Source organism: Chelonia mydas, chromosome 10 (assembly GCF_015237465.2).
Source record: "Chelonia mydas isolate rCheMyd1 chromosome 10, rCheMyd1.pri.v2, whole genome shotgun sequence".
Classification (NCBI taxonomy): Eukaryota; Metazoa; Chordata; order Testudines; family Cheloniidae; genus Chelonia; species Chelonia mydas.
The window spans coordinates 30,139,096-30,153,555 of record NC_051250.2 but is presented as its reverse complement, the minus strand read 5'-3'; the positions used below and the strand labels follow the sequence as shown (position 1 = coordinate 30,153,555).

Genomic DNA, 14,460 nt, shown 5'->3' with positions numbered 1-14,460 from the left:
GGGACGGGAACTGAGTAAGGCAGACCCGTCCCATGTTCCTTTGCCCAGCCCTTAGTACCATAGGAATAGAGTGAGTGGGGACTCCATTCTACTTGGGTTCTCGCTCCCTGTCCATCATTGTGGCCTTTGATCAGCAGTGGGAGAGATGTCAACTCTATGGCGATTCATTCTGTTGTTTCTGAAACACCCCGTCTGGTGCCCTCTGAGTAATAAAACCATCTGGCTGAGCCCAGCTCCCTAGGACAGGACAGAGCCTCTCCCATCTGATAAATTGACACTACACTTTGTCTTCACCCAAAGGCCAATTTATTTATAACGCAGCTGCTAATCCCCAGCAAATACTGGTTTTGTAGTAAATGTGTCACTAAGGTAACCTCCAAGCTGCCCAGTTAAACCTACAGCAAACAGGGATTCTCCTTGTCGGGCTCCAGGCCCGCCCTGTGCTGGGGGAAGGTGCCAGGTCCTCAGGCGCCAGTGAGCCCTGAGCTCTGCTTTGCCTTTTCTTTGTTTGCCAGCCCCCCCGGCCAGGAGAACAGCTCGCGGGCCCGGCACACGGAGCTCGCAGACAAAGACATCCCCCGACCCCGGGCCCTAGGGCTCGGCCAGCCGTCACATGCCCGGGACCCGGAGATCAGGTGCTGCGGGCGGATAGGTTACCTATTAATGACGCCGTTTTCACTGAGGCTTGACCTGGGGGTGGCTGCCCTGCCCAGCGGCTAGCGCCGGAGGCCAAAACTCACCAGAGAAAGCGGAGTCCCGCGGCGCCTCGCCCCACCCGCTCCCGCCCAGGTCCGCACTTGCCCGGGCCCAGCACTGACGCGGGGGCCCGAGGCGATGGGATGGGCGCCCGAAGAGGGAATCCGCGCTCGCGGCGCCGCACGGCAGGGCAGAAACTTTACAGAGCCACAGCTCGGCTGGCAAGGAGATGTCTGCCTCCCCCCCCTCCCTCCCGTGCCCCCAGCACCCCTCCCAGCGCCCTCCTACCTCCCTCCCGTGCCCCCAGCGCCCCCTCCCTGCCCCTCCTCCCTCCCTTCCGTGCCCCCAGCGCCCCCACCTTGCCCCATCCTCCCTCCCGTGCCCCCAGCGCCCCCTCCCTGCCCCTCCTCCCTCCCTTCCGTGCCCCCAGCGCCCCCTCCTTGCCCCATCCTCCCTCCCGTAACACCAGTGCCCCCTCCCTGCCCCCTCCTCCCTCCCTCCAGTGCCCCCAGCACCCCCTCCCTGCCCCCTCCTCCTCCCTTCCGTGCCCCCAGCGCCCCCTCCTTGCCCCATCCTCCCTCCCGTAACACCAGCGCCCCCTCCCTGCCCCCTCCTCCCTCCCTCCAGTGCCCCCAGCACCCCCTCCTTGCCCCTCCTCCCTCCCTTCCGTGCCCCCAGCGCCCCCTCCTTGCCCCATCCTCCCTCCCGTAACCCCAGCACCCCCTCCCTGCCCCCTCCTCCCTCCCTCCAGTGCCCCCAGCACCCCCTCCCTGCCCCTCCTCCCTCCCTCTAGTGCCCCCAGCGCCCCCTCCTCTCTCCCTCCGTGCCCCCAGCATCCCCTCTTTGCCCCATCCTCCCTCCCGTAACCCCAGCACTCCCTCCCTGCCCCCTCCTCCCTCCCTTCCGTGCCCCCAGAGCCCCCTCCTTGCCCCATCCTCCCTCCCGTAACCCCAGCGCCCCCTCGCCCTTCCCCATCCTCCCACACGTGGTTCCTCTGCCCCCCCCCGCGCGCTCTCCATCCTCCCCCCGCCCTCAGCTCACCCGGACCCGGAGCGGCGGGATTCTCCTTCACATCTGTCCGCCCCCGCGGCGGCCGCTCACGGGAGTTTGCCTCCAACTCCCGAGCCCCGCTAGGCCGAGGGACCCGCCGCCTCTCCCCCGCCAGCAGCCGGGCTGCCTGCGCCCCAGGAGGGCCGGGAGCCAGCGATCCGCGCTGCCCACGCCGCTGCCCCTGGGCTGAGAGTGCGGCTCCCTCACTCCGGTGCCGCCGCTCGCCGCATCCTGCTGCCGAGCCCTGGCTCACGCCGACCCCTAGGGGAAAGCATCTGTCAGCGCAGGCAGCCCGGCCGGCCCTGCCCCGGGGGGGGCGTGCGGAGCGTGGAAATACCTGCCCGCCGCCAGGGAGCCAGCCGGGGCAGCGCAGCGAGAGAAACCTTACCCGCAACCACCGCGAGCGGGGAGCCAGCCGGAGCCCATCCGCCGCTGTGACTGGCTCGGCCAGGGGGCGGGGTGCCTGGCTCCGGCTGGCTGTGGGACTTGGAGAGAGAGAAGGGAGGTTCCCGCCTGTTTGCCCAGGAGAGGGGCATCGCCAGGTTAAACTCGGATACTGACATTTGCAAACCCGCCTGCCGAGCTTGCTCAAGGCTTGGGTCCTGCAGCCAGACTAAAGCGCACCGCACTGTCAGGGGCGCTGCTTGGCACCTCTGCAAATATTTAGGCCTCTTTGAGGTGCCTAAATATGGGTTTGGGAGGCTAACTTTAGGTACCTTTGCAAATGTTATCCCACATCTTTAAACACTGCCTCCCCCTCCCCCCCCCCCCCCCCCCCCACTCACACTCAACCCACCTCAATTCAGGAAAACCTTCCAGGCAGTCTCTTCCCTTTTCTTAGCCCGCTGAAGTCATTGTCCTGTTTGCACAGCCTAAAGCTAAGCCCAGGAGTAAGGCCTTGCAGGATCTGGGCCTGGCAGCTGGGTTACCAACACTATTATAGATTAACCAATTTATCTGAGCATAAGCTTTCGTGAGCTACAGCTCACTTCATCGGATGCTGTAGCTCACGAAAGCTTATGCTCAAATAAATTGGTTAGTCTCTAAGGTGCCACAAGTACTCCTTTTCTTTTTGCGAATACAGACTAACACGGCTGTTACTCTGAAACCTATTATACATTAGTGAGTCTGAAATCCTGCCTTATACAGCTCCCCACCACTGGAGCAAGGCTGCTGCTCCAAGAAGCATGCCCACTAGATAAGACCTAAACATGGCCCTTCTTGACAGAACAAGAAGCAATGGTCTCAAGTTGCAGTGGGGCACATCTAGGCTGGATATTAGGAAACACTGTTTCACTAGGAGGGTGGTGAAGCACTGGAATGGGTTACCTAGGGAGGTGGTGGAATCTCCATCCTTAGAGGTTTTTAAGGCCCAGCTTGACAAAGCCCTGGCTGGGATGATTTAGTGGGTGTTGGTCCTGCTTTGAGCAGGGGATTGGACTAGATGACATCCTGAGGTCTCTTCCAACCCTAATCTTCTATGATTCTAAAGCACAAATGGACCAGGAAGTTTTACAAATGCAATTTACTTCCCCCTGCTCATGCTCACCTCATTTAAGACCCACTTAAAACTCTGACCCTTTGGAGTGGAATCTCACTAATACCCTAAACAACCCCGTCTCTGTCCTCGCATGTTTTTCCTTCCAAGTGTCTCTGGCCTATGGGTCCAGTTCTGCAGTCAGATCCAGGTACGCACATTCTAACACCCATGCAAAGTCCCACAGACTTCAGTGAAGCTGCTGGTACGGATCCAGTTACAGCATCAGGGCCTTAGATTGTAATGAACAGGGGCTGTCTTTATGTATGTTTTACACAGATTATCAGCACAAAGCAATAATAATGATCATTAATAAACAAGTAAGATTTAATGTGCCTGTTTCCCCAATGCACTTTCATGTCAACCTGGTCATTAAACATAGATCAGTTCCTTTTACTTTTTGTTTCCAGTTAGTTTTTGGTGAGTTTCACTTGAGGGCTTTCATGAACTAACATGCCCTTGAAATATTTAGCTTGCAAACACTTTTGTTCATTTGATTTCTTGTAACATTTATTTTTTTTAATAGAAACATCTGTAATAGTTTTAAGTTTTACACAGCATTAATGAACCCTCACTTTGGGGCCACATTTAACCCAACAGTCTGTGCTCCTGCTGACCTCAAAAGGAGTTGAGAGCATTCACAACCTCACAGGATTGGGCCCAAGTTTTCCAAACAGTATAAAGTACAAGCCAGATCTTCCCTGGAGACAGCACATACCACAGTCTGTTTGCAAACACACAAGTGCTGCCTAGTATCACTCTCCCTCACCTGATCCTGACTGATCCCTTTGGAATAGGGTGCGTGCCAGGAGGGCGGAGGGGCTGGAATGGATGAACTCTAATGGAACTCAGCAGGAAAACCTACAAACAACCAGACCCAGGGAACAGTAACTCATGACCAGCTGCACCTGCAAGGGCAAACCTTCTGGCATCACCACGTGAAGCAAGAGCTGTGTTTGTTTTCGGAAACAGATGACTTGACAGTTCCAGGACCCCTCTAATGACACCCATGCTGAGACCAGATGAAAGACCAGGGCCACTAGAATGGCTCAGCGTTGTCAATTCAAACCCTGCTTCACACAGGGGTGGACGTGGGGTGGCCTGTGGGTTGAATGCCATCCCCCAGGTTCTACAATGTAGCCTGCAGCTGACCTGGTCTTTAATACACAAAGCATGGCCCTTGAAACTTTACATGCAGTACTCCATCTTGATGCATAAGAAAGGGTTGATTAGATCAAAGTAGCACATTGCATGCCAGGATGTGTAGTCTCCAGGGATCACACGATTTTATACAAATTGATCCCTTGGCTTTCTGGAAGTTGCTAATGTGTGGCTCCCAGCTAGGCAAAGTTTGGGCATGCCCAACATGAGATGATGAGCTGGCTTCAGTCTCATGGGACAGAAAGTTTGTTTGTAGGAACCTTTCCAAGCCAGTTGGAAGAGGTGGCTGCTGGGACTTCTGTAAGGTTTCAGGAATGGCCTTTTCCTCTATTGCTGTCATGACCTGACCCTGTCTTGATGCATCCAGGCAGGGAGGAAGAAAGGAGAGTATTTAACCACAGTCCCTGATTTTTCTCTGTTAAAACAAGAAAACATCCATCTACTTTTGCCATGGAGAAAATTCAGCAGCAGACCTACACCACCTAGTGGTGATGGGAACCGTTGAATGTGAAATCCTTGGGAAAGGACTTTGTGCACCGTAGCGTTCAGCCTAATATCCCAGATTTCTTTGGAAATCAGGGGCTAACAGCCATCCATTTCTGAACCTGCCACATAGGGAGGCAGGGAGGGGGGAAGATGGAAGCATCAGGCCTGTTATGGCCATGAGACAGACTGATGTCAATTCAGGGGAGTTCCTGTCAACACCCAGCGTGGCATCGTTTATGTGCCTCTGAGGCATTTTTAGTGGGTCCAACACCATTGTGTCTTGGCACAAGTTTCACAAATTTTAAAGCATTAATGAAGTCAGGAAGAGCTGAGAACCCCAGGGGCCAGACAGGTTGCGGTGTGAACTAGCCCAAATCCACAGAAGCCAATGAAGTTGTACCAGTTTGCACCAGCAGGGAATTTAGCCCCAGATCTGATTCACTCAAGATGCACTGATCAGAGTGATGGAGGGCATGTGGATCAGGTGGGTGTGTGTTTTGTACACGTGGTGGTGTTTGCATCCTGGAGTCTGTGTCCCCTAGGTAATAGGGCTGTGTGAGGGTTGGTCTACACTAGGTTAGATCGATCCAGTTACAGCTCTCAGGAGTGTGAAAAATCCATACCCCTGAGCGATGTAGTTAAGCCAACCTAAGTCTCCCTGTAGACAATGCTAGGTCAACAGAAGAAATCTTCCCTCCTATTGGCATAGGTAACGTCTATACTAGCTGTGCCACTGTAGCATTCAAGTGTAGCTAAGCCCTGAAGCTGGTCTGTGAACTGCCATCTGTGTAAGTGGATTTGGCCCCAGGCTTGTGTTTGTGGATGTTGGACATGCGAGATCCCCTGGACCACCAACGTCAGTGTGTGTGACCAGGCTGGGGCGGGGAGCATTTCTCTCGCCTCGCTTGGCTGATGAGGAGGGGGATAAATTTAGCCTTTGTCTTTCCAGGGAAGCAACACTGATGAATGGACAAGATGGATATCAGCTTTCCTTGCGGCAAACACATGCTCTTAAAAATAGTGCCAAGGACACCGGGAGCAGGCGCTGATGTAGCAAAACAGGCCTGGGAAGGTGAGAGCTCAGCATCACATTGGCCTGTCAGCTAGGGAGGAACTTGAGTAGCCCCTGGGGTGGTAGGGTGCCTGCCAGCGGAGGAAGAAGAGCTCAGCAATATCTTATGCTCAAGTATGATTCTGCTCAGCAACCCTCCTCACAACACACACACCTCATGCCAGCAAGCCAGTGGCCTCATCTCTCATGCAAACACTCCTATAATCCCCTCCCCGTGGCTGGAAACCCTTACCCCATTTCCCCACCCCGGTGCACAAACACTCCTATAATGCCCTCCCCTTGGCCCGAACGCCCCACCCCACAACCTGCTGAGCCCCGGCGCTAAATAAACACACCTGCACTTCCCTTTGTAGGAGAGTGGAGATTGAAGAGCAGATCAGACAAGTTATTGGCGCTCCACCCCCATTGATTCCAACTGGAGAAAAAGGACTGATAGTTGGCCACATGCAGAAGTCTCAGGATGACTGGAGAAGGGATGAATACTGACATTTCTCCTAAAATATTCCATGGAGATTTTCAGAGGCCGAAAGCACGTAAGTTCTCTGGCCTGCGCTATGCAGGACATCAGACCAGATGATCAGAACGATCCCTTCTGACCTGAAAAATCTCTGGGTGAAAACCTGGCCCCCATTGAATCAATGGAAAAACTCCCATTGACTTCAACCGGGACAGGATTTTACCCTAGGAATCCATGAAATAGCACTGACCCAGATGAACGGCACCAAGCAACATCTGTGTGGGAGTTGGTATTGGAACCAGTATTTAACGAGGAGCATAACATAATCACAGAGGCCAAGCTCTGTACCCCTCTAGCCCACCTTCCCCTTTTGGGGCTTCTCCTGCCCCTGTTCATCTTGATGGACATATTGGAGCACCACTGGTGAAGACCCTACAATTGATCTACACTCGATGGAGTGGGGAATCCTCACTTGCCAAAGCCTCTCTGCACCAGGCCAGGGTAAATGGGGTGACCTCTCCTGCCATCCTCCGGGCAGAGCTTCTTCATTAACCCCATTCATTTTGTCCCACATACTGTGTGCCAGAACTTTATGTCCCCATACTGACCTTTACCTGCTACTGGGTCCCATGTCTGGACTAGAGCCCCGGCCCAGAACCCAGCTGCGACAAGGGAAGCTGACATTTTCAGAGGGAGATCACCAAACCAGACATGCTGACCCCAAGCTGCCCAGATGCAAGCGTCCCACTCCTCAGGGCAGGGAGTGATCTCTTTTCTCTCTGTACTATTACAGCAGTGTGGGCCAAGGGCAGTCGCACAAGATTAATTTCAGCAGGGAGGGAAGCACTGTCCCTTAAAGTCATAGACCTGATTCAGCAAGGTACGTGAGCACATGAGCAGTCCCAGTGACTTCAGTAGGGCTACAGTCTGGGTGACAATGGGAGCACTCATGTGCTTAGCCACTTACATGCTTCCTGAGTTTGCACCAGAAGCAGCAAGTGCCTGGTGCAGGAAAGTGTTGAGTTTAAGATGAATATTCTCCAACCTCCCATAGAATGCCATGGGCTGGGTTTGGGGAAGGAGCACAGAGGTTAGAAAACCCCAGGTGGGCTGCATGCCCCTTGAACTTAGCACTCAGTCCCCTACCCCAGTGGGTCCGAGCAATCAGGCACCCTCTTGATGCAACCTCCGATTCCGCACCAGGGAATAATTAGTCCCTAGGCAAAGGCTACATGGAATGTGCATCCAGACATTGCTATGGAGATGCAATGTGGAAGTCTCTTATGTTTCTGCAACACCTTCCTGAAATGCTCTGAAATCACACGTGTTAGCCCCTGGTGCTAGTCGGAACTGACACCCCCTGTGACCATCAATCCATCCCAACGTGTCTCGTCTGCGCTATCTGTGACCTTGCCTTTCAGCAGAGTACATGAGGCCGTGGTCTTTTCCCACCTCCCCAGCCACCTCTCCTGTAACACTCTGCACTCATTTCATGCTGGGTATTCCACTTAGGTCCTGATTTTCAGAGGCACTGAGCACCCACACCTCGTTGTCCCAAGCTGGGAACCCAAAAACGGCAGTGCCCAGAATCAGAGGACCTTTGTGAGAATTTAGGCCTAAATCTCCCTGAGGCCAACTCCAGCTCCTCTCTCTCCTGCTGAACTCAGACTTGCGCTTGGCCCTCATTGTCTGACCCTGGCATCACACCCTAACCTTGAACCCTCCTTCTCCTCCCAATTCTCCACCTCCCTATCTCCACCACTGTCCCATTGCCCCAAAATGTAGGTTGCATTATTCTCTCCATTCCTTTCCCTTGAGTTAGGATTTAACTCCAGGGTTGGTTGTTGCATGGGAAGAACTAACCCCTGCTTTCCGCCCAAAGGTTGCCCTCTCTTCTCTATCACCACTGGCAATTCCACTACACCCTGTCCAGCAGACTCACAACCTTGGTGTCATTTTTGACTTATCTCCCCACTGCACTGATGTTTGTCACTAAACCATGCTGCTGTTTCCTTTGTAACATCTGCCTGTTACTCTCCATTCCCACTGCCAATAAACCCCCTCCGGCCTTGACTATTTCTCACCTCAACCCCTGCAGCTCCCTTCTCTGAGGTCCCCTGCACTCTCACCTCCATCCCCTCTTCAACCAGTCCAGAATGCTGCTGCAGAAGTTGTCCACTGGGCATGCTGCTCTGACTGTGTCCAGACCTTCTTCAGATCTTTTCATTGGCTTTGCCTTCCTGCCTGCATCAAACTGAATGTAAGGGGACTGTTGCCCTCTTACTAACATTCAGTGGGGGTGTTCTGGGTGGCTAGCTCCCAGTACTAAAAAGGGGGAAGGGTCGATGGCGAATCAGGACCCTGAGACTGACAGCCCCCAGGTACAATGGGGAGAGGCCAATGCTCCAGGTCAGCCTGAATGACAGGGCGGGCAGGCTAATCAGGGAGTCAGGAGGCCAGGGAGGCCCCGTCCTCCGTGTGAGCTGGAATTGCCTGGGTCAGACAGAGTCGGGCAGAGCTAAGGAGAAAGCAGGGGCCCAAGCTAAGCTGGAAGCAGAGCTGTGCCAGATCCAGAGGGACCAGAAAAGCAGCCCAGAGAGAGCAGACCCTGTCCTGGGAGCAGAACTGCAGCCCCAAAGCCAGAGGCACAGCCCAGAGAGAGCAGACTTGCCCTGGGAGCAGAGCTGCAGCCCCAAAGCCAGAGGGGCCAGAAAAGCAGCCCACGAAGCAGGTCAGTGCTGGGAGCAGAGTCACAGAAGCAGCCTGCAGAGCAGACCCTGTCCTGGGAGCAGAGCTGTAGCAACCAGAGGCAGAGGGGCCAAAGAAGCAGCCCAGGGAGCTGGAGGCAGAGCAGCAGAGACAGAGGGGTGGAGCTGGAGCTGGAGCAGTCCGGAGCTGGGTGCGGTGAGAGGCTCTGCAGGCCAGGCTTGGATTGTAACCCCGACAAGGCGGGGGCGACTCTGGGAAGAAGGGTCCTACCACCTAGAGCCTGAGAGCGTGTGGCCACCAACAGAGCAAGTGTCCAACCCACAGCATCCCTGCAGCACAGCCAGGGCCTGAGAAGAAGGCCTGGGACTTACAAGGAACAGACTGTGAACTGCCCTGACATTCCAGAGACACTGTTTGTGATGTTCCCTGCCACAGAGCGGGGTGATGTGTTTCCTTTAACCTTTCCCATTTTTCCTTATTCTTTTTAAAATTAATTGTTGATTAAATAACTTGCATGTGCTTTAACTTGTATGTAATGGTCAGTGGGTCAGAGAAGTGCCCAGTGCAGAGAGAGTACCCCGGAGTGGGGACACCCTAGCTACTGACCTACATGACCACAGCAGGGTTGGGGGTCGAGCCCCCCAGGAATCCTGGGCCCAGCCTTGTTGGGGTTACGAGGACTCTGCCAGTCCTCAAGGGCAGAGGCCACTGGGTAAAGGAAGTGGGAGCGAGGACTCGGATCCTTTCGCTAGCCCACTTCACCGAGGTAGTGCAGAAGCCAGGAAAGTTCCCCACAAGAGTGGGACTATTCCCCCGCTTACATGAAACTTCATGACTTGTAAACCTACCTTCTATCTGCTTTCTTCTTGACTCATCTCACCTACCAATCTATGGTCAACCCCCCCCCCCCCCACCCACACACATCTTGGTCTGTGAGATGGTGGAAGGTTTCTATACTTGACTTCTGCTATAGCCCCAAGGTGCTAAAGAATCCCACAGAACATTTCATTGGTGTGCTGTGGCCACTGGGATCTGCTCACTTCCTTGTGTGCGGCTCTCCCAATTCCCTTGGAAAACCTTCTCCACCTTGGCGTTTGCTGAACATCTGTGCCCTGTGGTCTCATTCCTCAGGTACGGTCTGTGCCCACCGATGTCAGTGAGTTGTGCCACCGACTCCCCTAGGAGCAGGGTCAGTTCCATGGAGCGCTGCCCTCCTCTATGCTGCTTGGGAAGTCACCTCTGAGCATTTCTATGCAGCTCTGCAAAGACACCTACAAACGCTATGATGCCATCCACTGAGCTGCCCCTTCCCCCACATAGCTCAGTGGCTGATTCCCACCCACTGAGCCCCCCATCCCTTAGGTCTCTCTATGCCTGAACCTGGCGATTCCTACCCAATGAGCCTCCTCTCTCCCTGCAGATTCGGACACAGAAAGGCTGAGCCTCACCCATGTTGACATGGCATGGCACACACAGGGGGAGAATCAGACATTGGCCAAGAAACACACACACACAGATGCCCCCTGGCACTGAGGTGCACTCACAACTCATGCCCAGTGAGCGGGATGGCAGAAGCTCACGGATCCACCTTTGCGCTGGGACCCTACCCAAGCAGGAACTCACAGGTGAGATACACACAAAAGCAAAGTCACATGGAGATACAACACAAACTGAAGCAGAAAGTCACGTGCCCACCCACCCCCCTCGGTTCCCCCCAGCAAAGCAGATTACACATGCTGAGTGAGTCATATCCACACACCATCACACCGTCCCAGCTGAGCGGCACAGCCACACTTGTGTGCTGACACACACACATCCTGACGCTCTGCTGGATGAAGAGCCTGCGAGCGTGCGACTTGGTAAACGGAGCCCAGAATAGAGCAAGCTGAAGGATTGCAGGTTGCTTTTTATAGCAACGTATCAATCCTGGGAGACAGAGGTTCTACGGAGCGCGGCTCCTCGTAGACACAATTAGAGCAGCTCACTGGCGCGGTGCTTGCGTCAAGGGCAGGCGTGCGTCCCCTGGAGGCATCCTCACGTCTGCGGCCTTGGCACCGTTCTTGGAGTTCCAGCCCCGAGCAGTCGCAGTGTGAAGGGCAGAGCCGAGCCCTGCATCTCTGAGTGTGCTGGGCTTTTCAGCCAGTCGCTTGGTCACGCCTCAGTTTGGGCTGGCTGGTGAATGAAAGGGCATCCCACCCTGCCAGGCTTTGATGCAGGACCTTGTGCGGGGGCGGGGGGGGGGGGCATGGTGACACCTCTTCATAGGTTTCTTAGCTAAGCATCTGAAATGCCTATAACAGGTGTAAACTGGCTCAGCCACCCCCAATCTACCTACCAGCTCCCTGGCCAGCAGCCAAAGCCTGTGCTGTGCCCATGCTTAGGTGGGTCTCCTGTTAGTGCTGCCGGAGTGGTTCAAGGCGTGGTGCCAGTGCCTGAAATCCAGGACGGAGCGATGCTCGGCCATGTCAGAAATAGAGCCCAGCGTGCGAGGCAGGAGTGGTGAGGGGCAGAGGGCATGGGGGGGGCCCACAGCAGTGTCCAAGCGCGCCCTGTACGAGTCTCCCTACCCCCCGTTTCCCCAGCCAAGAAGAGGCCAGGAACGGAGGGGCCAGCACCAGAGGAGGAGGAGAGCGAGAGCTGCAGGGGCGCTGAGTGGCACCGGGGGTGGCACCTAGGCGGCCCCCAGCTGGACGCAGAGCAGGAGGCTGGTTCCCTGGAGGAGGAAAAGGCGGCAGTGGAGGCCATAATGCAGCAGGAGGGGGAGCCCAGGGGGCAGAGCCCCCACTGAGGTTCACAGCTTGTGTCCAGACGGGTGCTGGCCTCCTGCGCTTCGCCCTGGTGGCCTGGCCTCCGAACAGGGCCCCCTCCAGCAGGATGTCTCCCACTTCCTGCAGCGGTGCCTGTCCTGCTGCTTTTTTGGCGGGGGCTGCCTGTGTGCCTGGCAGGAGGGGGGAGAGGGAGTGGGGGCTGCCCTGCTGGACACGGGCGTGTTGTCCAGCTACATCCCTGTGCCTCCCAATTTCCTTCTGCTGGCTGCAGGGGGCAGGATCCCCCTGGGATACAGATATGTCTCCCATCTCCCCACCTGGCCCGGGGCCGTGTACGTCCCTGCATGAAACTGCAGCTTTTGGTCCTCTCTGGTACCCCGCACGCTGGAGTCATTCTGTGCTGGCTCCAGTACCGGTGTTCCTTTCGTGCACGCGCCCAACCCCTAACTGTTTAAGTATTCAGAATCCCCTGCCTATGCCAGGAGATCTGTGGGCATGTGGCTGGCATTGCAGGCTGAGTCCCAGCTCGTGGGGGTGGTGGCTCCCTGTGGTCCATCCCTCCACCCCAGCTTGACTAGGCTACAAATGCAACCCCACTGGGGAACCAGCTCGAAGCAGTTCCAGTCTGGAGCAGGGATGCAGTTCTCAGGCCAGATCCAGAACCAGGATGGAGTCTTGCTCTGAGACACAGATACGTTCTGGATTGTCCTACAGGTGGGGCCAGGTTAGCCCATGGTGAGAGCAGGGTCCCTGCCAGGGCTGCATTTGTAGCGTGGGCACTGGGCAGATCCCTGGCAGAGGCCCTGTCTGTACTGCTGTCCCCACAAACGCTGGTACCGGACTTCCACTCGCCTGTGGCCACGCAGGGCTCTAAGAGTGGAGCCGAAGGCATGGCTGGGGCCTGCCAGAAGTTGTGACACCCAGAACACACCCAGCCAGCGCTCCCCGGGACAAATGTGGCGCTGCTCTCACAGGATTTACTCCTGTCCATTGGCCTGCCTTTGAGCCGGTGTTTTCTGTCTGGATATCTGTGTATGTGCCTCTCACACAGTGTAGAAGAGGAACTTACCATGGACGTGCACCTTCCTGGCTGAGTGTGGCATAGGAGGGTCTTCTCTATGGGTGCCCCCAGCCAACGGCTGCTCCAGCCCTACAGTCATTCATTGCTTCTTACGACTTGGCCAGCGAGTCCCACCTCTCTGGGCGTAAACTGAGTCCAGCTCAACAGCAGCCTCCTGGCTTCTCGCTGGGCCTTCAGCCTCACCTCAAAATTTATTGGCTCTCCAGCCCTTGTCACCGGGGGCCTTCATGCCCCCATCCCCTGGGAGCCAACAGGGAACCCAGGACCCTGTAGCAAGCAGCTAAACTCTGTCTATTCAACCCCACTGCTTCCTCCCTTGGCTACCTCCTAGCTCAGCCTGTCTCTAGGCCTCCCTCTCAGCCCCTTCCAATGCTCACTCCTCCACAGATCCCCGAAGGAGGGTGGATTAGTCACAGGGGACAAAGCCTATGCCAGGCCCACCTACCTCAAGGAGGCTCTGGCATCCCGCAGTCTCAGGCTTGCCCTGGCCTCCCTCCAGTAGATCTACCCCTTCCCCCCACTGAGCTGGGCTTTTCCTCTTTGAACTCCTCTCTCCAGACTTGGCACCGCTCACAGGTGTAACGGGGCATGGCTGATTGAGCCCGCAAGCTCTCCCGAACCCCTTCCTGGCCAGAGGGGGGCTGCAGACGCCATCACACTAGGGGGCTGTTTGGGGTTGGTCGGAGATGCACGATGGCCAGCAGGCAGCTTCCCCTTCATAGGCCTTAAGGGAAGTGCTGGGACGGTTAGAACATAAAAACGGCCATACTGGGTCAGACCAAAGGTCCATCCAGCCCAGGATCCTGTCTGCCAACAGTGGCCAATGCCAGGTGCCCCAGAGGGAGTGAACCTAACAGGTAATGATCAAGTGATCTCTCTCCTGCCATCCATCTCCACCCTCTGACAAACAGAGGCTAGGGATACCATTCCTTACCTGTCCCGGCTAAGAGCCATTCATGGACTTAACCTCCATGAATTTATCCAATGCTCTTTTAAACACTGTTATAGTCCAAGCCTTCACAACCTCCTCAGGCAAGGAGTTCTGACACCTCTGGCTGGGTTGTCTGCGGAGTCCAAACCCCCATCGGCCCTGCAGGGTGACACGCAGGTGGTAGCAAAGGCTCCTGCTCTCAGAGGGTTGCCTGAGCCCCATCGAGGGGCAGGGGGCCTGACCCCGGAGGGGTGCATTCCCAGGCTGGAGAGGGGCAGGGGGCCTGATGCAGGAGGAGTGAGTGCCCAGGCTGGAGAGGGGCAGGGGACATGATGCCCAAGGGATGCTTCCCAGGCCGGAGAGGGGCAAGGGGCCTTATGCCGGAGGGGTGCGTTCCCAGCCCGGTGAGGGGCAGGGGGCCTGACCCACGAGGGCTGCATTCCCAGCCCAGAGAGGGGAAGGGGGCCTGACACTGGAGGGGTGCGTGTCCAGGCTGAAGAGGGGCAGAGGGC

At 56.1% G+C, this 14,460-nt stretch overlaps 1 protein-coding gene and 1 long non-coding RNA gene across 4 annotated transcripts in view; one reads left to right on the top strand and one right to left on the bottom strand.

Moving 5' to 3' along the window:
• The window catches only part of LOC102944430 (cytoplasmic phosphatidylinositol transfer protein 1), a 43,715-nt gene extending 41,649 nt beyond the window's left edge, over positions 1 to 2,066 (bottom strand). The window contains exon 1 of one of the 3 annotated variants that reach the window (XM_037911128.2): positions 1,738 to 2,066. The gene's annotated coding sequence lies outside the window, so the exon portion shown is untranslated. Of the gene's footprint in view, positions 1 to 740; positions 869 to 1,737 lie in introns of those variants that run through there. The other 2 variants (XM_037911124.2, XM_037911126.2) reach the window with 2 other exon arrangements.
• LOC122461998 lies at positions 794 to 8,799 on the top strand. Its single transcript, XR_006284315.1, has 3 exons — positions 794 to 927; positions 5,880 to 6,002; positions 6,356 to 8,799. It is a non-coding gene; the product is annotated as an uncharacterized LOC122461998 (long non-coding RNA).
• The last annotated feature ends 5,661 nt before the right edge of the window (positions 8,800 to 14,460 follow it).